The following is a 19,822-nucleotide window of genomic DNA, read 5'->3' as shown; positions in this document are numbered from 1 at the left end:
TCACAAATGATGCCCTCAGCCCCTGAGGACATTTACCTAAAAGTAAGGCTTTTCAAGGGATGCGGGTGGCGCTGTGGGTTAAACCACTGAGACTAGGGCTTGCCAATCAGAAGGTCGGTGGTTCGAATCCCCATGATGGGGTGAGCTCCCATTGCTCGGTCCCTGCTCCTGCCAACCTAGCACTTCGAAAGCACGTCAAAGTGCAAGTAGATAAATAGGTACCGCTCCGGCGGGAAGGTAAACGGCATTTCTGTGCGCTGCTCTGGTTCGCCAGAAGTGGCTTAGTCATGCTGGCCACATGACCCAGAAGCTGTACGCCGGCTCCCTCAGTCAATAAAGCGAGATGAGTGCCGCAACCCCAGAGTCGGTCACGACTGGACCTAATGGTCCCTTTACCTTTACCTTTGAAAGCTATATTCCCATGCACACATCGCTCCATTGCATTGCACCCAAAAGGTGACTTCTTTATGAAGTACAGTGGTACCTCGCAAGACGAATGCCTCGCAAGACAAAAAACTCGCAAGACAAAAGAGTTTTTTGTTTTTTGAGTTGCTTCGCAAGACGAATTTCCCTATGGGCTTGCTTCGCAAGATGAAAACGTCTTGCGCCTTTTTCTTAAAACCGTCAATGCATTCCTATGGGAAACCGTCAATGCATTTCCTATGGGAAACCATGCTTCGCAAGATGAAAAATTCACAAGACGAAAACACTCGCAGAACGAATTAATTTCGTCTTGTGAGGCACCACTGTAAATGTGCACAGGAACATCTAATGATGCGGACTATAGTCCATGAAAAATAAATGCGTCAATATTTAAGATGCCACAAAACTCCTTGTTGCTGAAAACTGGGGGAGGGGGAGGAGGGATAGTGATTTGTGCTCAGTCCTGCTTCATGGTTTTCCACGGCGGGGGGGGGGGGGCGGGGGGCACCTGGTTGGCCACTGTGAGAACAGCATTCTGGGCTAGATGTACCATTGGCCTCATCCAGCAGGCTCTCCTCTTTTTTTGTTCTTAAAGTAGGTGGGAATGTGTAATAAGACGAACCCAGAAATGACATCCTATAAAACGCAAGACTTTTAATCTCAGGGTCGTGGGGTTCAAGCCCCACATTGGGCAAAACATTTCTGCTGTGCAGGGATGACACTCATGGTCCCGTCCAACTCTACCATGCTATGATAAAAGAGGATTGTAGCTAACATTCATCCTACTCAGAGTAGACCCATCCAAATTGTCCTTTGTTTCAAAAGGCTTTCCTCTGAGCAGGACTAACCCTTGATATGATCCAGACATAGAAACCTGTCATGGTTCAGGGGAGTTCAGAAGTCAGAACCATTTTTATAAGTTTCAAGTCCATCCTGTCCCTGAATCTCAAAGAGCACTGATGGCAGCACATTTACATCAAAGTAAGGAAAATTGCTATCATGCCCATTTTGCAGAAAGCAAACTGTGGCTGAAGGTTGCACTGCTCAAGACCACCCAAGGGCTCCATTGCTGAGCTAGGAGACAGCGCTCAACTTGATTCCCAAATGCTGGACCTAAGCTCTGGAAGCAGTTCAGTAATTTTACTGTATTTTTTGTTTCTATGGAAGCCGCCCAGAGTGGCTGGGGAAACCCAGCCAGATGGGCGGGGTACAAATAATAAATTATTATTATTATATTATTATTATTATTAAAGACAAGAAAACGCAACTTGCAATGTCTTCAGAGCCTTTCCTTCACAATTAACCACAATCATGCCCTGCACATCAACGGATTAATTCACCACATCTGAAAGGCGCAAGTAATAATAATAATAATAATTTATTATTTGTAACCCGCCCATCTGACTGGGCTTCCCCAGCCACCTTGGGCGGCTCCCAACAAAGATTAAAAATACATTAAAATGTCATGCATTAAAAACTTCCCTGAACAGGGCTGCCTTCAGATGTCTTCTAAAAGTCTGGTAGTTGCTTATCTCTTTGACATCTGATAGGAGGGCGTTCCACAGGGCGGGCGCTACTACTGAGAAGGCCCTCTGTCTGGTTCCCTGCCGCTTTGCTTCTCACAGTGAGGGAACCGCCAGAAGGCCCTCGGCGCTGGACCTCAGTGTCCGGGCAGAACAATGGGGGTGGAGACGCTCCTTCAGGTATACTGGACCGAGGCCGTTTAGGGCTTTAAAGGTCAACACCAACACTTTGAACTGTGCTCGGAAACGTACTGGGAGCCAATGTAGGTCTTTCAGGATCGGTGTTATATGGTCTCGGCGGCTGCCCCCAGTCACCAGTCTAGCTGCCGCATTCTGGATTAGTTAGTGGGTAACAGTTAGTTAGTGGGTAACAGTTACCCTACCCTACCCTACCCTTGGCCACTTCAACAGCCATTTTAAATACCAAAATGTATTACACCCCTTTTCTAGGACAGGCAAGGTTGGATCTGCACCTGCAGCAGCAGAATGATAAGGTGACATGGTCCTGAGGTGTGGAAGAGAGAGGGCTATACCGCTTCAAGAATGCATAGGTGGATGGGAGTGGGGTGGGGTGAGGGGACGGGGCAGGATGGGACACACCCCTCTGGCTGCTCCCCTACATTTAGACTTAAGCCTGAGGGCAAATTCTGTCATGTTACTGCTCTGTGTAAGCTGCTCTGGGGACCTTGTGGCTGAAAAGCGGGTTAAAAAAAAAAGGAAACATAAATAAATGCTTAAAAAAATTATTCTGGCACTTGCACAGACAAAGAGGCTGAGGCTATGAGCTTTCTGTCTTGTGCTGGACTGAGGTATGCCTCCCTCCCCACCACCTTCAACATTTATTTTTTTTGCAACACACCACACCACCTGTTGTCTGAAGTGGGTCAGCCTACTGCCACTCACTGGATTCTGCTGCACATCTAAGAGGGCTCTGGCTTTGGTCAGTCTCCCAGGGATGATTATTCCAAAATTGATGGTTGGCCAGCCAGCCAGCCAAGGAGAAGGCCTCTTTGGGTGCCTTTGATGCCTTAACATTATTAGAGGGTCAAAGAGTTTGGCTTCTAGGCTTCCTGGAGCCTCGGCACCCTTCTCTTCCAAAAACCAATCTGCACTGAAGCCAGTCTGACACGCTAGCCTTTCTAGGGCAACGCTAACTGTAACGTGTGGACAAGGAGATTGATATCTTCCTGACAAGCCCACCAATTAATAATACAGCTTTCTTTTCCCTCCAGAGATAATTTAAGCACTTTGGGTATATTGCATGTATAGTCTGCATAACGAATGGCTTACAGACCTTTCCCCGGGGTTTTTAAATAGAGCTAGGTTGTATCAAAGGCAATGGAAAAAAACTGAATTACGGTATGCCCACCAGCGTTTACAGGAGTGGCACTGAAGGTTGGTTCTATGTTTCTCCTCCTTCTCCCCTCTCGGTTAGAATAGGCATGGAACCTGATTGCAAAACGCGTGAGGACTAGTGGAATGATGAACTCACATTCGGTGGAAGGTAGCAGAACTTTAGACAACAATTATAGCTTTAGCCCTGAATGAGAAGGATTGAGGGGGTGGGGGCTTGCATAGAATTAATTCGCAGTGGGATGGTGTGCCTGCGTGAAAGGAGAGACAGATAGAGAGGTGGGAGTCTTAAGCTGATTCGCAAAATCCTCTCTTCGTGTCTAAAACCACGAGTATTTCACTACCTCAGCATTCTGCGATCTGGTGATCCACTCACCACGCCGCTAAGAAGTCGAGACAGTTTGGTTCCATTCATTTCAGTGAGGATTGTCCGGGTGCAGATCCAATCCATTCGGTTTAACTCGCGGATGGATCTGGCCGTGTAAGAAGAGGACGCAGATATCTACACTTCGAGGGGTGCACACGTGTACGTGTGAGCCACCGCAGCCCTTATATTCATCCCCATGTTTGTCCGTGCGGTTCCCCGCCGCCGCCGCCGCCGCCGCCACCCCAGGGTCTAGCGAGCAGAGGAACGCTATTTTGTGTTTACTCGGAAGTAAAACCCTGCTGATTTCAAGCTAGTGTCCTTTAGGATTTGCAACCCTAGGTTGTAAGCTCTTTGGGACGGAGACCTCTCGCTCGCTGTCCCCTATTGCGCGAGGTAGATTTTCTGCTATTGTTATTCGGAAACTGCGCCACATATCTCGCTACATCTAACCTTCCCTAAGAGATATTTCCCGTTACACACACTCAAGCACACATTTCAAGAAGGGTCAGCTCCATGGGGGGGGGGGGCTAAGTTCGGGGTCCCGTTCCCCCAGCGCTTGAGTCAAGCACCCCCCTCTGCCAAGCACTGGAAATTCGCTTCTCCTCAGCCAGTGTTCAATTTCTAAAAGGAGAGGTCCGGGGTTCAAGACCCCTAACCTACTGAACTCATTTTCTTCTGATGCGTATTTGCTTAACGCGCAAGCTGGAGATGGAAGAAGTTTCGCCAAGTTAAACTCAAGTCCTCCACATCCAGCCAACGCTCGCTTGCTTGGTGGTGATGAGGGTGGATAGTATCTGTGGAAGCCACATCACACACGCTCCGTAATGTGAAAGGTGGAGAAGCATTTCTCCTGGACCTCAGGTGGCCGCCTCCTTCTCATACCATCCTGCCAGCCAACCTCATGACATTATTGGTAGGGGAAAAATAATCACAGCTGAAGGTGAGCCACCCATGATTTGCGGTCTTGGCGGCAGCCAGACTTGGCAATTTATAGGTCAGGTTTAAGGAACTAGTGGCTGAAAGGCAAGTGGGGTCATGATGACCCCAGAAACTTCGGTGTGATCTCAGTGATCTTCCACCAGCCCAGCTGCTCCTCTCTGCATTTCCGGGGCACCACTTCCCCAAATGCCCGGGTCCCTGAACTCCCTCCAGTTCCATACGCCTCTGGTTTCACCCCGCGCACAGCCCAATAATATGCATAGATGGAGTTTCGCGGGCCTATGCCCCACAGCCACACTCTTGGATCCATGGGGAAGGAAGAACTTTCACTCCTGAGATCTTCAGATGCAACCTCTGCTCCAAAGGAGAGAGTTCTACTCTTCAACCATTTACATAAGACGACGATTACTACTACTGCTGTACTACTACTACTACTACTACTACTCTATTACTACTACTAATAATAATATTGAGCAAAAGTATTGTTTCGCTCTTGGAACTTCGAGTTCCAAATTCCAGGACACACACAACCCCCAAATACTACTTAGCATTTATACAGGGCGCTTGCAGCGCAAGTCTCTGCATGTTTACTCAGAAGGAAGCGCCTCTACACTCAAAGGGACTTGCTCCCAAATAAGTGTAAGCACACGATTGCATCCTTAGGCTGCAAACTTATGCTGACGCACTTACCTGGGAGTAAATCCCACTGAATTCAATAGGGCTTTCTCCCGGAATACGATTGCCCCCTTAGGGCGCTTAAAGTGTTTGGCATACGTTACCTCAGTGGTCTTCACAACGCCCCTGTAAGGTAGGTAGTTCAGTGTTTATTACCTTGGATGGCGGGGGCGGAGGCTAAGAATGAGCGACTTACCCCTGGCCACTTAGTGCTCACACGGCGGTGGAGAAATTTGCACCTGGTACTTGCTGGTTTCCAACGCCTGGGGAACGCAGTCCCCTGTTCTTATCACCCAATCTGCAGAATTTTGGGGTGTGTGTGTGAGAGGGATGTGTTGGGGGGTTGAGTTTCAGCAAGAACGGTTTGCCTAAGGCCATTCATTGACTTCGAGGCTGAGGTGGAATTGCAGTCGGGGACCTGGGCGGCTCACAGCTCAGTCTCTTAACCACTACATTGCACGGTCTGCACGGTCTCTTCTTTTCCAAAGATTCCCTTTGGGGGTCTTCCTCCCTGATCTCCTGCCCTCTTCCATTTCCCCCGGGGTGGGGGAGAGGGAGGTTCGGCCAGCCCTTCTCCCCCATCCTCCGCCAACCCCCCACCCCACCCCGGTCGGCCCAGCTGCCCCGAGGCTCCCGCTCCTGCCCTCCCAGAGGGGCGCGTGTTTGCCATGCCAGGCGCGTCCGCAGCCCGGCCGGCTCTCAGGCGCAGGGAGGCAGTTTAGCGCTGATGGATACACACACTTGTCTCTTAATCTCCGGAGCCTCTGATCAATACGCTATTTCCCTTTGTTGCCAGAAATTTCGATCCCCTGCCCTGGAATTAGGTTCCCTGCCTTAATCTAAACGGAAACCGGCTTCCAGTTAGCTGGGGAGCGAGGAGGGGAGGGTGGAGAGGGGAAAAGGGGAGGGTGAGTGAGCGAGAGGAGAATGGGAAAGGACAGGGAGAGAGAGAGAGAGAGAGAGAGAGATGGGAGGGGAGAGGAAAGGAGAGAGAGAGGAAGAAGGGATGAGAGAAGAAGCAAGAAGGAGGGGAGGGTCGGAGCACGAAAGGGTGTGAGAAAGAAAAACGAGTTGGGAGAGGAATGATTGGGTGGAGGGTGTGTAAGTAGGGAAGGAAAGAAAGAAGAAAGGAAGGGAAGAAGGAGAGATGGATGGATGGATGGACAGATATCACAGACCTCATTTCCTCCACTTTTAGAAGTGGGACCATAACTCCCTGCCATATAAGAGCCCCCCCCCCCGCTCCCAACTCCCCATAGAAGCACCCACAATGGCTTAACTTCCCCCGCTCTCCTCAGCCCACTTTCCCAAGAAACTTTCCCAAGAATTTGTTACTCACTGTTCTCTCCCGTCACCATTCAGGCAGTCTCCAAGTTGAAGTTCTTTGGGAGGTTGGCTTGGCTGCGAGGGGGCGCGCCGGGGAACTGAGGTGGTGAGGGGTTTGGGGTATTATTCTTTTTTGCCCGGGGTGGGGGAAGGTTTGCTTCTTGAAAATGAAATCAGAATAGTTAGCCTTTTGTGGAGAGGGTGAATCAAGAGTTTCGGAGGGGGGGAGAGAGACAAAAGTGTGTAGAGGGAGGAAGGAAGGAAGGAAGGAAGGAAGGAAGGAAGGAAGGAAGGAAGGAAGGAAGGAAGGAAGGAGAGAGAAAGAGAGAGAAGAGGAAAGGAAAGAAGATCGCCTTTTGGAAGAAGGGAAGGAGCCTGGCAGGGAGAGGAGAGACGAGGAACAGGGGAGGAAGAGAGAGAGCGAGCGAGCGTGGGTTGTGGGATGAAGAGAAGGAATTGAAGAGACAGGAGGAGGTGAAGCCCCTATGTGTGTGACTGAGAGGCAGAGGAAGCCAAGGGATGAATCAGAAAGTGGCGAGGTGTGTCGGGAGAAGGGAGGAAGGGAGAAATGGAGAAATGGAGGGTGGCCGAAGGAAGGAAAGAAGGGAGCAGGCGGGCGAGAGGGAAGGTGGCTGTGCGATCGGGGAAACTGCGAAGTGTCTCGCTGGTGGTGTGTTGCTGCTGCTGCTGCTGCTGGTGGTGGTGGTGCCGCTGCTGCTGGTGTGTCTCTTACAAACGCGTCTTTCCCCGTCGATAGCAGGGGAGGGAGAGAGAGAGCCGAGGCAGAAGCGAGGGGGAAAATATATGTAGGCTACGCCAGTGCTTCGGATCGATGGAATATAATTTTCCTCAAACTCGGAAAATAAAGTTCATAGCTGATCAAATTTGAAAACAGATGTCGAATCGCGACTCTAAATAAGATTCGATCCTTCTGAATGGACTGTGGATAATATTTGGCCGGGCACTTGATGAAAATGACTGATTTCATTTAGACAGAGAGAGGGGCTGGGAGCCACCAACCTGTTTGCAGAAAATGGGATTTGTGTGTGTGCGTGTGTGTGTGTGTATATCAACCCCCCCCTTTCCAATTCTGACCCCCCTCTCCCTCTCCTCCTTTTCCCTCAAATTTTGATGGATGGCTTTAGGGACCTGAGCATGCGCCCCTTCCTCCAGAGGGGAGTTGTGTTAGAAAAGTCCCAGTTGAGACACAGGCAGATTTGTGTAGCCTTTTGTAGGCGTTTTAGTCCCCCCCCCCCGGCCTCAGCACTTCCCCACACACCCCAGAATTGGGCAGCTGGGGGGTGGTTGAGGGGTCCTCTGTTTCCATCAAGAAATGGCACAAGACTCTCTCTCCCTCCCACACACACACACACACACACACGATATTTAAACACAGCGCTGTCAGTGACACCGATTCACCAAAGACCTTGGTGACAGAAAGTTCCCAAACGGTAGCAGAGCTGAAGCCTGACATCTGTATTAAATACCTAAGCTTTCCCGAAGCGATGCTGCATAAAAGGGCTCCTGGGCATGTGCAGAGTGCCTGCCCCCCCCCCACGTGAAACCACAGCTTGTTTCTTAAGAAGCAGGCCTTCCTGGCTTGGCTTTGAGTCAGATTTCAACCCCACACTCTGTGTCTGTCTGTTTCTTTTATTTTCTTTAAGAAATGAAGCCTCCTCTCTCTCTCTCCCTCTCTCCTTTAAGAGCCCAATCCCATGCCTGTTTACTCGGAAGTAAGTCCCACTGGGTTCAATAGGGATGACTTCTTCAGGAAATGGAGCACGTGTCTGCAAACCTATGCCCACCTAACCAGGGAGCAAAAGCCCCATGGAGCCCAATGGGATTGACCTCTGGGGTAGCGCGCTGCTGCAGAAGTTAGGATGGAGAATTTGGCCCAGTTCCTCTGCTCGCCTCCACGGCGTATATGCAGGAAGCTCTTTCCAAGTGTCTCTTGGACACCCAGACCCAATATATTTAACCTCCCTCTTTTAAACTGGGAAGGTTCCCTCAGTGAGGCTGTGTGTGTGTGTGTGTGTACACGCGCGCACGTTGTGGCACACGTCCCACCTCAGCACCAACAAGCAGCAATACACACTCTCACAATACAAATAGTCCAGAGTAGTAGGTTCTCTCTCTCTCTCTCTCCTTTTTTTTTCCTTCTCTTTTTTTTGCACTCCCTGCTTGCAATAACAATTAAATATCGACCGCTTTCCCACTCCAGAGGGTGCTGGAGAAACTGCCAACTGCACCCAAGGTATTTTCTCTCGCGCTGTGCGCCTATATATATATATATATATACACACACACACACACACAAACACACACACCTCCTTTCCTTTTTTTAAAGACCTGGGCTTGGCTAAATTGGTGGGAATCTAAGGGAGGAAGGCTGAGGGGAAATTTATGTGCAAAAGCTTTCCAAGATAGCAAAGCAAGCGTCAAATGTATGTGTGAGTGAGGGGGGTTGGGGAGGAGAAGAAGAAGAAGAATATCCTTCGCAGGGGATAGAGAGGGTGGGGGAGAAACAAAAGAGTAACAGTCCCATAGACAGAAGGCTCGAGTCTTTGGGTGAGGAAGGAGCCGTGAGGGGACCATCGAAGGAAAGGAAGGAAGGAAGGAGGTGGCGGGAAAAGAAAGTCGAGAAAAGTCCAATTAAAGTCTAGTTAAGCCCTCAGAGCGCGTGGGCAGGCGCGAGCGCGGGAAAGTGAGTCTGCGCGCGAGGGAGAGGGAGAGCGCGCGAGGGAGGAAGGAGGGGGTGGCTGGGAGGGGGTCGCGCGTGTGAGAGGGAAATTGCGCGGGAAAAGGGTCCGCGCCAGAGAAAGGGACGTGGCTGTGGAGCAATGTTCGTGTTTGTGTGTGTGTGTGTGAGAGAGAGAGGCGTGCGTTAACGTCTGAGGGCACGCCGCCGTGTGAGAGAAACAGGAACGGATGCGCGAGCGCCCGCCGCGCTAGAGTGAGAGAGTTTTGTGTCGGAGAAAGCATAGGGACTGTTTTTAAGAGGCGTGTGTGGTACATAGCTGTCAACGTTTTCCCTTTTTTTAAGGGAAATTCCCTTATTCCGAATAGGATTCCTCGCAAGAAAAGGGAAAAGTTGACAGCTATGGTGTGGTAGTATTAAAAGAGGACGCCGTGTGAGGAAAATTCGTCGGTGACAGGACACGTGTGTGTGCGTATTTGCGCGCACGCGCACCAAAGGACGTGTGTGTGTGTGAGTGTGTGTGTGTGTGTGTGTGTGTGAGAGAGAGAGAGAGAGAGAGAGAGAGAGGAACTGTTTAGAGAGGTTAGGAATAAGGAGAAGTCCCCGTCAGAGGGAGTGTGTCTGTGCCAGGGGGGAACGTCCGTTTGAGAGGAGTGTGTTAGAAGTGTGCCAGAGGCGGAGGGATGCCATATATGTGAGAGGGGGGAAATTGCGCGTGTGTAAATAGGTGAGAGTGAGTGCAGAAGGCGTCCTGAGGGGAAAGGAGCGTGTTGGGGGAAGATACTGAAGCCAGCCGGGCTGGTGGTGTGAGGCGAAAAGGCCTCTCGAAGGGCCGCGCTGCGCGTGCAAGAAGCCCAGGCTGTGGCGCCTGCCAGAGGAAAGGGCGGGAGGGTCGCGACCGGTGCGCAGCTGAGAAAGTATTGCGTGAGGGAAACTGCGCGCGCGTGTAAGAGACGGGGGCAGTAGGGGAGGCAATAAATATGTGCGGGGGCAAAGGACGTGTGAATGGAAGATCGCGCGCGCGCGAGCGTGTGTGTAAGAGGGAGCCAGGGTGAAAATGTTTGAGGGCAGGTGGATAGGGAAGACTGCATAAGTTCTACCACTGTTGGTGTGTGTTGTGTAGGTACACACACACAGCTAGGGTTACACACACACACACACACACACACGAGAGAGAGAGAGTATGTTGGCTGATTCATAGGTTTTCTTTACCAAGCCACAAACCACCTTAATAAACAAAAAAAGCCTTCTCTCTCTCTCTCTCTCTCTCTCTCACACACACACACACACACACACACACCAGCTGAACTGGGGCGGTGGAGAAGGTTGGATGTGTGTGTGAGAAGCAACACCAACACACACCAACACACACACACACGATTCATTTTGGATCTGGGTTATTGTGCTGAAGTTCCCTGATTTGCGAGTGTGCAGGGGATGGTTTGTGTGTTTCAAGAAAGATCTTTCCTTCTCCAGGGCGATCTGTTTGGGGTGGGGGGTTCAGGAAGATCTCGCCCCCCCCCTTTCCACTCGGGGAGACTGCAGAGGGTGGTGGGGAACGGAGTCCGTGTGTGTGTTTTTGTATCTGTCTGGTCTCCTGGAATTATGAAAAATACCCACCATCGACACTGGACTTCAACTTCGATTAAGGCAGATAGGACATGACAGGCTCCGATCAATAGCAGGCCCGTCCTATAAAGTGTCAAGTAATGAATCAATTTCGACTAAATTTTCCATTTTTCAGGGGCCGTTCCGAGAGAGAAGAATATCCTCTTTTGTAAAGATATTATTATCGATTTCGGCGGCAATTTGACATCAGGGGTAGTTAATTCCACTCAGAATAAAATTGAAAACACTTGAGAGAGAAAAGAGAGAGAGAGAGAGAGAGACAAAGGAAGAGAAGGCGGGAGGGAAGGGGGGATAACCATGGGGAGAAAGGCTAGAAGGAGGAAAGGAGAGAGAGAAAGGAGAGAGGTGGACATTGGGATGAGTGGCGAGATAGACAGGCAGAGGGGAGGAAAAGAAAGGAAGGAAGGATGAGAGGAATAAAAGATGCAGCATAACGTGGATGGATATGGATGGATGGGCAGACCAGCTGAATTTGGGGGATAAGAGAAAGAAAGAAAGAAAGAAAGAAAGAAAGAAAGAAAGAAAGAAAGAAAGAAAGAAAGACTGATGGTTTTGGTGAATACTATATAGTCAATATCTATAGGGTTGGCTGAAAGAAGGGTGGAATGGTAGGATAGAAGCACTGCTCATCGGATGAATGAAAGGATGGACTACATGGGGAAAAGAAGGGTAACAATGAAAGCAATTGATGAGATGTTTCAGAGGCTGCTAAAAGCATAAGGGGTCAAGGGCTTTGGAATGGGAGAAAGTGTGTCAACAACTAGGACAGAGGAGCGGCAACTAGTAACGAGTATTTTTCTATTTCATTATTATTTATCTGATTTCTTACCCGCCCTTCACCATGAGGGCTCAGGGTGGGTTGCAACAATTTAAGAACACAGCCCTGAAAACTGTTAAAAGAGATTATAATCAGGAGACTAGGGTAGGTCCTTAAAAAAGAAGAAGAAAGCAGAATAAAGAGGTGTGTAGGGAGGTAATTCTGCACCGTTACCAATATCTCCTGCCAACTCTGAAAGAGAGTCATCTCCCTCACAGATTCATCTCCAGAAGCCCTCCCCCCAAACATCTGGCAATGGCCCAGTTCTTGTTTCTTTTGTGACAGGAAGTGTATCCAAAGCTGGTGGAGGGGAATGGGTGGCTGCCAGATGCTACTGGACTACAACTCCCATCAGCCCCAGCCAGTGTGGTCATTGGCCAGGGAATGTGGGAGCTGTAGTCCAGCAACATGGAGAAGGTGACAGGTTCTCCATCTCTGATCCAGAAGTGCTGACAAAGGCCACCAGAAACCAAGACAAGCCTTTGGTGGTGGAAGCATTTGTATGAATGCTCTTTCAGAACTCTACAGATGTGGGGATTCCTCTGAATGGTGCACTGAGAGATAAGAGGTAGAGAATTGAGCACAGGTTTGCCATGCTTCAGAGCATGCAGGATCAGAGTTATTAGTCCTATCACCACCACACTTTTGAAATCTGACTCCATCCAGAGACTTGGCCAAGCACCACCTATGGCAGGGCAGATGTAGGAGCTATGTTCCATGCCTACCCTATCCTGGAGGGGAGGAGGTTACTACCCCACACTTTTCCAAAGCCCAGCTCACCTTCTCCTTATTTCTCTCAATAAATGAGAGGATTTCCTGCCTACCATTCCCTCTGCATGAAGAAAGGATGGGGAATCTGTGAACCTCCTCCAGTTATTGCTGAACCACAACTCCCAACAGCCTCAGCAAGCATGGCCAGTGATCAGGGAAGATGGGAGCTGCAACATCTGGAGGGCCACTGTTTTCTCACCCCAGCATAAACACTGGGTGAAATAAATGTGAGTGCTGTGTGTGGGGGGGGGGGTGTTTGCGTGCATGCCTCAGGCTGGAAAAGGAAGCAACAAGGGACTTAATTCAACAAGGGAGAATTCATAGAATCATAGAGTTGGAAGAGACCACAAGGGCCATCGAGTCCAACCCCCTGCCAAGCAGGAAACGCCATCAGAGCACTCCTGACGTATGGTTGTCAAGCCTCTGCTTAAAGACCTCCAAAGAAGGAGACTCCACCACACTCATTGGCAGCAAATTCCACTGTTGAACAGCAAATTCCACTGTTGAACAGCTCTTACTGTCAGGAAGTTCTTCCTAATATTTAGGTGGAATCTTCTTTCTTGTAGTTTGGATCCATTGCTCCGTGTCCGCTTCTCTGGAGCAGCAGAATGGATTTCAACATTTCTCTTCAAGGACCTTTTGGGGGAAACAGAAAGGAAGGAGGGAGTGTGAGAATGTGAAATCCAGCTGTGTAGCAGAACTGTTTGTGGGCTGCCTCTGACTCTTCCTAAACAAGCATTAGTAGTACTCATGTTGGGAAAAGTTAACATGAAGTGGCACTCAAGAGTGTGGAGCAGGGGTGGCCTATGTTGTGCCCTCCAGATCATCTCCCATCCCCAATATTCAGGGATGATGGGATTTGTAGTCCTGAACATCCTTGGGCACCTTGTTGGCCCCCCCTTGGCATGAATGTGTGAGGCAGAGATTTATGCAGGAATTTGTGACGGATGGGATGTGTACATGGCCTTGATGGGTGAACACAGTTGATTTGGCACAATGTGTGTTGAAATGGAAAAGGATGAGATTCACAGAGTTTGTACACCATAATGTTCACCATGCTCTACCCCAGTGGGATGGGGTGGTAGAGCACACTGGTTATAAAGAGGTCTAGTAAACAGCATTTATCATGATGTACTTCTGCCTGTTAAAAGTGATTTGTGCATAGAGTAAGATATATAGACAGATGGACAGATTTAAAAACAGTAACACCTAACTATGCGCAAGAGTACATTTACACAGGACTTTGTTCTGTACACAATGCATAGGAGCTGCAAAAATGTGCATTTGTATAGAAAGTGTGCAGTATAAATGGGGAATATGTGAGCGACTTTAAGAGCCCATACATGGGAAAGTGCACACAGAATGGAATGTGCAAATGAACATGCAATGTTGTGGAAATATTGTGGTGGATGTGATTGATGGTATGAGTATATTTGTTATCAAAGCTCTGAGTGTGTGTTCAGGCACTGATGTCTATCTGCTGGCTTACTTACCTATCTCCGTGAAGGACAGCTTGTGCAGGACGTAAGTGTAAGCATGGACACAACAAAGTCTGTTGCTATTGAATATTGCCTCTGGTCTTAGAGAGAGAGAGAGCACAAAGAGTGTGCGTGCAGGAGCGTGCACACACAGACAAGAGTGGGTTGTTGTCGTTTGGTGGCTTTGTCCATAGGGATCATTGTAAGAATTCTCTCTGGATCTACTCACAGCTAGCCAGGCGTGCAATAGGAAACCTGCCCATTTATCACAGGGACAAGTCATACTACATAAGCTTTCCCCAGCCACAATGTGGGAGGAAGGCTATTTAACCCCACCGGGGGGGGGGGCATGATGCATCTGGTCATTCTCTGAGTGTGTGTACACACACACACACACACACACACACACACACGGGGTGTTCAAGAACAGAAACACATAACTGCTAGGGCAACCCCCTGCTCACACAGCTATAGGTTTATGACTGCTGCTTGATGTTCTGCTCACCTTAAGGGTAGGAAATCACACTTATACTATGGCCATGCCCAACACTGGCAGAGAGGGCTATAGATGGCTACTGGCCACAGCTGGAGGCAGAACTTAGTTGGAAACTCTTCCAAACCCAGGAGGCCCCCAGAAGCAACTTTAGCCCACATCACTTAAAAATCGGGTCTAGCAGATCCAATCTGAGACTCAAAATTGATTAATTTTGTTGTTGCATATATTTCAACAATCACAAAGTGTGTTTTTTTTGAGTCGGTAGCACAGATGCTGTAAACAACCCCATTGAAAAAGATAACAGTGGTTACCCCAGACATTGTTACTGGTCGTGAAGGGGTCCCCATAACAGTCCAAGCTTCAGGGCTCCCCAAATGTAGGTCCACCACATCTGACACCAGCACATCTTCTGCATACAGAAGGTGCCAAGTTCCACCTCTGGCATTCCCAGGAAGTACTGGAAAAGATTTTCCAGAACCTTGGAGAGCGGCTGCCAGTATACTATGGACGCAATACTAAGTTGGTGGAGCATCAGTATGAGTAAGGCAGCTTCCAGTGTCTTTAGAAGGTCAGAGCAACCCCCAACTTGAAGACCACTGAAGTAAGAGACATTGCTAACACCCTGAAGTTCTGTTTCCAGGGAGCTGTGGACATAATTCTCTATGCATAGTTTTAGAAACAGCCCATTTTCCCAGGCCTATCAGAATCCTGTTGGGTTGCCTTGGCTTAGCTGGTGAGAGAAAAGCACACTCCAAGCTGTGTATGCTCTGCAAACATTTTATACGTCAATTCTATGTCGAGGTAGCTCAAATTCTGTGCAGAACAAAAACCAGGTTGCAAACTTCACGAATGGACAGAATGGACACGATTCTGCATGGTTTATTCAGATTGCACCACTCAATGGGAAGGGCAAAGAGCTATGCAGAGCACTGTGGTCTCACTTCTTGGCCAGCACTAAGATGAAACTTCGACTGCTAGATTCATCAAGTATAGCTCGCACACTGCCAGGCCTATCTTTGCAGCCATGAAAACTAGAAACATGTTTTTTGTTTAAATGAATGGTGTAGTTTTCAGGAAGCGGAAATTTTCACAATCCCCTATTCTGCTTTTGAGGAGCGGGTTGCAACTACTTAGCCCAGAACATGCCTGCCCAGTGATGGCTGGTGCCTATTGAAGTTGGTAGGGTGGCAGGGGTGCCAACTCTAGGGGGCGGAAGGGGCTTCGGCCCCCTCAATATTTGTGGGGAGGGGGCCGAGCTCCCCAAAGGTTGAGAGGGTCGCAACCCCCCGCTGCTGCTGGGAGAGCTCTCATGCGCTGGGCAGGATGCGTGCACCCTCCCCAGCCCCCACCAGGTGAGTGCTGGTGTGCCAGGCAGGGGGCGGATGCTTCACATGGCACTGGGCCCCCTCATTGTGGTGGGCAAGTCGGTGCACGTGTAGGGTGGCGCACTGGGAGGCTGAAAGATAGTAATGCTAGATTCACTGCTACCTTCCTTTTTACAGAACCCCACAAGGTGCAACACTGAGGAAGCAGAAAGCCTGGGCTCGCCCACTGGACTGGTCGTAAGTAGGCAGGCAGACAGGTGGGGGCTAGCTTTGGGCTGACTGAGGTTGGTGGGGCGGGGCCCCATTTTCCCTAAGGGCCCAGCACCTCCACTGACGCTGCCTATGTTTATCATGTTGTCATATATTTTAGGCACTGAGAACTGGTCTAGGGGGCTGAGCCCTAGCTCAAATTACGTCCCAACTTCATTCTTCCACACATGCACGTAAGGAGGTGTGGAAAGCTTAATCTTGGTTCACTGAGGTTCCCAGAAAGAGAGGGGAAACCAGCCTGCGCCACAGGAAACTAGAAGAAGAAAAAGGAAAAATATCAAAAACAAATGATAGCATGCACCAGTATTACTCGTATAGGTTCCCATTTCTTTCTGTGAATATGGGCTAAATGTCTTCCTCAGGTTGGAGAGAACTGGCTAGATCATGTCGGAAAGGATATGAAGACCAGTGGCGAAGTGGAGCAGCCACTGGGTGTTTGTGTGAAAATAGTTCAAAGACTTTTAAAGAGCAAGGGCAACAGCATCTTCTGGCAGAGCAACTGATGATGTTTCCTTGCTTTGGCAAGGAAACTGAGGGTTTCAAGTTTTTACTGTTTGTGACAGATTAGAATAAAGGAAGACGGAAAATGAGTCAAGTACTGTAATAAAGAAGAGGATGGCTTCTTCTTTCCTTTGACGGGGTTCCTACTTCATGCCAGCAACACTTATTTGCGAGATGGTTTGCATTTCTGATTAGAAGCTAAACGTTGCATTTCAGGTGGCTGAAGATCTTTTGCTAATGCTCAATTTGTTTAATCAGTTGAACCTATGCTGTCAAAAGTAAGCACTGAGTTCAACAGAGCTTATTTCCAGGCAACTGTGTAGGATTGCAATCATGCTACGTAAGTGATAAAGAATGACATCCTACTTCTGCCCCTCCCCCCTGCATGTTTCTGGACCATCACTGGGGGCATGTCTATGAAGGCTGTAATTAGAAGCTCCTGCCCTTCAAAATTTACCACTACAACACTGATTGGAGATTATATCTTCCAGGAAGGAACTCAATGGCTCCAAAATGAGCAGAGAGAAGTCATTCAAGAGAATCCTTTTTTTTTGGGGGGGGGGGGGGGATTGTGCATAGTTGGTGCCATCAAAAACATAACTCTTTTTACAGAGCAATACTCATAAGCTCAAAGGTGCTTGCCTTGGTCGATCCTGTTGTACATTCAGGTCAGCCACAGAGTTCCCCCCCAAAATTGGAATCCACTTATTGTGACCACCTCACCCCCAGCTTCCTAATCAATACTTTAGATGTAATCAATTGCCAAAATCAAATTAGGTATAATCAATTTTTTTCCAGCTAGACCACTGGCCCATGTAAACTAGGTGTATCTGCTCTAACTTGAAACAGCTGTTCCAAGCTTTCGGGCAGAGATCTTTCTCATTCTCGCTAGCTGAGCTCCTTTAACCAGAAATGCAAGAACTTGAATATTGGAGACCTTCCCCTATTTGCAGTTGGTATCCTCTGGCACAGAGTGGTACTGTTAGGGTAGGAATTTAGGCCAGAAGTTCCAGAAGGGGGACCCCAAAGTCAGCAGAGCTGGCTTGCCACATTTTGAGGTATGCAGAGTAATACAAATTACCATATTGGGTTTGTGTGCTGTTGTTGCTGCTGCAAGACTGATAAATTCAGAGTTTAGAATTACCTAAGCTGACCATTGTGGGACGCGGGTGGCGCTATGGGTTAAACCACAGAGCCTAGGACCTGCCAATCAGAAGGTCGGCAGTTCGAATCCCTGCAACGGGGTGAGCTCCCATTGCTTGGTCCCAGCTCCTGCCAACCTAGCAGTTCGAAAGCATGTCAAAGTGAAAGTAGATAAATAGGTACCGCTCTGGTGGGAAGGTAAACGGTGTTTCTGTGCACTGCTCTGGTTTGCCAGAAGCGGCTTAGTCATGCTGGCCACATGACCCGGAAGCTGTATGCTGGCTCCCTGGCCAATAAAGCGAGATGAGCGCTACAACCCCTGGACCTAATGGTCAGCGGTCCCTTTACGTTTTAAGCTGACCATTGGCACAACAAAAGAGTTAGGAGCAGAGGCTAGCAACCTAAAGTCCGTTGTCCATAACCAGTCCACTTCTGACACCATTGTTGACACTGTGTGGCAGCTCCGCCGTAAGTCAGATAGGAAAAGCTGTCATCACGCTGAATACAATCTAGAAGACGGAAGGGGATTTGTGGTGCTCCCGATATCATTTGACTACAACTCCCATCACCCCCAAACTTTGGGACTAATGGGAGCTGGAGCCCAACAACTAGAGAGACACTTGTCTGATTTACAATGACTACCCCTAAAAGATATTCCAGATAACTTCACTCGGGGGTGGGGAAGGGAAGGTCAAAGAGAGGAAGTGGCCATGAAAAGGCTTGGGGTCTCCCCAGGCACTTCTCACCACTGGGTAACACGTGTAAACAGAAACTGGTAAGAGTCCAGATATTTCAAGATACATGCACCAATGAAAAAGGACGTTGCTGCCTGCCATCGTTTGGGCTGCAGGGTTCCATGTGGTGTGAGTCCAGCAGAGGTGGATGGAAGGACCTCTTTAAAATGTGCAGAGCGTTCTCCAGCTCCGGCAATTCATGCCCTCCAGCCTCTGTCGAATTCCGCCCGTCTGCTTAGCAGGGTCTGGCAGGGTCGATGCTTGGGTGAAGAAGCTACAGCTGCTAAAGAGAGGTCTGGGTGGTTCACTGCATGAGGCTTTCCCATTAGAGTTAATACTGTCCCTCAAGGTCTCTTGGGTATTGCCTGGTTCTTAGAAAGGAGCAGAATGGGTCGCTCAGTAGGAAAAACAGATTGCTGCTACCCTCCAAACTCCTCCCCTGCCCCATGGAGTCTAACCACCCAGATTCAGTTCTTAGGGTTTGCTTTTGTTTTTGTTTCGCAAGGGGAATGGAAGAATAGTTTCTAGAGGTTAAAGCTGGAATGTGGGTAGCTAGCGAGAGGAAGAAGGATTTCTGGGCTGCAGGGGTATTTCTGAGTACATAAAGGTTTAGGGGTACAAGCTCACAGCACAGATTTGCTTAAATTTATTTAGGGCTTCTGGGCAAATTAAGAATGGTGGGTGACTGGCAATGTAATTTTTGCTAGGAGGATAGGGTCAGGGAAAAGAGGTGCCCCAAATAAATTTTAAAGAACAAAGGCTGCTATTCTAAGCACACCTACCTGTGAGTTCTCTCAGTGTTTCTGATCTTAAATTCAGCTTTGCCACATTTCTGCAGCATTTTTTTTTAAAGGGAAAATCCTCAGGCAAATTTATCAGCACTTTAGTGCATATTTGTCTTAATAAACGTGCCTGTATGTATGCATACTTTCGCAAAATGAATGTTCCTAATCTAATGTATTCTTTAATGTTATAGATGTGGATATATGCATTTTTATTCCCCTAATATATGCATTTTTGTGCACATTAGTTGGCTGGAGAAGTGTGAATTTCAAAGAAGGGCTGTGCTTCAGTTCACATATTGCTTCAGAAAGTGAGAGTTATGTAAGTTTGCCTTTATATATGAACTGAACGAAATTTCTCCCTCGTCCCTACCTGGGAGCAACTCCTATTTAACTTGGTGGGACCTGTATGGCAAGGGGAGATAAAGAGGAACCTCCAAACTTCCTAGACTGTCCTTCTTGTGCTGACATATTGGTCTTTCCTAGGGTTGCTGTCCTCATTTCCTACTTACACTGCTGAGGACAAAGAGCAAGGAGGCTCTTAGTATCTCCACCTTAATACGCTAAAACTA

The 19,822-nt window shown here is 48.7% G+C and overlaps 1 protein-coding gene and 1 long non-coding RNA gene across 3 annotated transcripts in view; one reads left to right on the top strand and one right to left on the bottom strand.

Moving 5' to 3' along the window:
- Positions 1-19,822, bottom strand: part of ERFL (ETS repressor factor like) — a 164,758-nt gene that overhangs the window by 68,726 nt on the left and 76,210 nt on the right. The window contains exon 1 of one of the 2 annotated variants that reach the window (XM_083455673.1): positions 6,620-6,826. The exons of the other annotated variant lie outside the window; for it this stretch is intronic. The gene's annotated coding sequence lies outside the window, so the exon portion shown is untranslated. Of the gene's footprint in view, positions 1-6,619; positions 6,827-19,822 lie in introns of those variants that run through there. 2 annotated transcript variants of the gene reach the window in all.
- On the top strand, positions 10,497-19,474 carry LOC310684912. The gene is made up of 3 exons (XR_014514959.1): positions 10,497-11,894; positions 15,998-16,057; positions 16,453-19,474. It is a non-coding gene; the product is annotated as an uncharacterized lncRNA (long non-coding RNA).

This window comes from Podarcis tiliguerta, assembly GCF_965153285.1.
Source record: "Podarcis tiliguerta genome assembly, chromosome: 8".
Classification (NCBI taxonomy): Eukaryota; Metazoa; Chordata; class Lepidosauria; order Squamata; family Lacertidae; genus Podarcis; species Podarcis tiliguerta.
The sequence above is the reverse complement of the archived record's forward strand: the minus strand, read 5'-3'. Positions and strand labels throughout refer to the sequence as shown.